Raw genomic sequence first — 2,093 nt, forward strand, 5'->3', positions numbered from 1 at the left:
AACAAACAAGTCGGAATCGGTTTTTGCCAACAATTTAATTTGTTTGTTTAAACGAAAAAATAATAAAAACGTTTTTTAAAAGCTTTGCAATTTTTCGTTACGTAATTAAAATTAAATCATTAAATATAAAAAACTCCTGCCACCTTTTTTTTTTGTTGGGGAGGAGGAAGAGGCTGGGGGAATCCCGCAAATCTTTTTTTACATTTCGAACGTTCTAGAATGTTTTTTGTATAAAAATAAACATTTTGGTTTTTCCTCGTTTCCCCCCCCCCCAAAAAAAAGAGTAAAATTTAATACTTTTCGTGGAGAGAAAAAAAACAAACAAACAAATGTTTGAAAAATAATTTTTTTTTTTAACGTCGGTTAAAGATAATCCGACGTGTTGTATAGACGTGGCAGTAGAATAAAAGGTCGTCGCATTTCCCGCCAATTGATAATAAAAAAAAAAACGTTTTTTGAAATAATTTGATAAATTTTTAGAGAAGGAAAAATAATACCGTTTGGTTTTTTTAAAAAACAAAAAAATTTTTTTTTTTATTCGCCTCGTTTCCCCCTTCCCCCACTCTCTCTTTATCCCCTTTTTTTTAAACCGCATTCATTCTTTTACACTAACTAATGACACGATGGAATTATTACCTCGTTTTGTTGCAAATCGTTGTGATTTATTTTAAAAAAAAAAAAAAATTTTTTTCTGCTTTTTTTTTGTTTGACCGCAAACGTCGCTATAATTTTTATTTAAAAAACCGGATTCCAGTTAAATTTACCTGGACAAATTTATTAATTTTTTTGGATTTGTCTAATAATAATAATAATAATAATAATAATAATAATAATAATAAATAATTTAAATTTTGCCGTAAATTTTTAAAACAAAAAAAATTTTTTTTTTTAAATGTAAATTATTATGCTGAGATTTTTTCCCTTTTTCCTCAATTCATTTCTCTCTCTCTCTCTCTCTCTCTCTCTCTCTCTCTTTTTCTCATTCTTCCACTTCTCTTTTTTTGAAAACAGAAGCCCTTAATATATAATTAAAGTGTACGCAACGAAAAAACTCATATTCTATTTACCCGACACGATTGATAAATAACAACAAACGTAAATAATTTACACATTTACGCGTGATTCTCATCACTTTAAAATTTTTCTTTATCAACTTATATAGAAAAAAAAATGGCGGATCATTTTTAACGAATCCGATATTAATAATAATAATAATTAAAAAAAAAAGAAGGTTTAAACGAAGAAAAATAAGTGGGTGTGGGCGTGCGTGTGCGTTGGCTTGTCCTTGTCTCGCAATAATCTCGACAGGAGATTTATTTTATTATTTTACTTATTTTTTTTTTTTTATTTGTCCATTTTAGTTTTTTTTTTTTTTTTTTTCTAAAATTTTTTTTCCCTGACAACATTTTGACCTTTTTTTTACTTTTCTTTAAAGACTTTTCCAGAAGTCGATAAAAAAAAAAGTTTTTTTTTTTGCGTTTAAGTTAAAAATTAGAATACACAAATTTTTTATTAGTTTTTACAGACGGTTTTTTTTTTTTTCGTACCGTTTTTAATTAAATTTTTTTTTTTTCATCTCGTATACTCTCCAGGTAAATATTTTATGCAGGTTTAATTAGTGTAAATTAAATAATTAAAAAAAAAAAACGTTTTTTTTTCGTTTCGTTTCGTTTTTTTTTTTTTTTTGTTTTATTTTAAAAGCAAATAAAACGAAAAAGAAAAAAAAATTAATTATTATTATTATTATTATTATTATTATTTACATTATAAATTTATAACGTTTCGTTTACTGCCACGATGTTTTTTTTTTTTAACGTAAAATAAATAATAAAGAAAAAAAAAAGAAAAAAAAGAAAGAAAAAAAAAAAAATTTCAAAGCGTTCTAAAATCTCGAAAGTAAATTCAAAATCCTTTTATCGGATTGGACGATTAAAAAATTAATTAACCAATAAGAAAAAAAATAATTATTCGTAGGTAATTACGATTGGTCAATCGTTATGATTTTAATTTTTTTCATTTTTAAAAACAATTAAACGCCTATAATAAATAAATATAACAATAGGTTTTTTTAACAAAAGTAAAAAACGTTAAAA

The 2,093-nt window shown here is 24.2% G+C and overlaps 1 protein-coding gene across 1 annotated transcript in view; it reads left to right on the forward strand.

Annotated features, from left to right (window-relative positions):
- Positions 1 to 2,093, forward strand: part of Phum_PHUM323880 (Globin D, coelomic, putative) — a gene marked incomplete at both ends in the record, with an annotated part of 9,861 nt that overhangs the window by 6,735 nt on the left and 1,033 nt on the right. The window lies entirely within an intron of this gene.

Source organism: Pediculus humanus, genomic scaffold (assembly GCF_000006295.1).
Source record: "Pediculus humanus corporis 1103172107733 genomic scaffold, whole genome shotgun sequence".
In the NCBI taxonomy this organism is placed as follows: Eukaryota; Metazoa; Arthropoda; class Insecta; order Psocodea; family Pediculidae; genus Pediculus; species Pediculus humanus.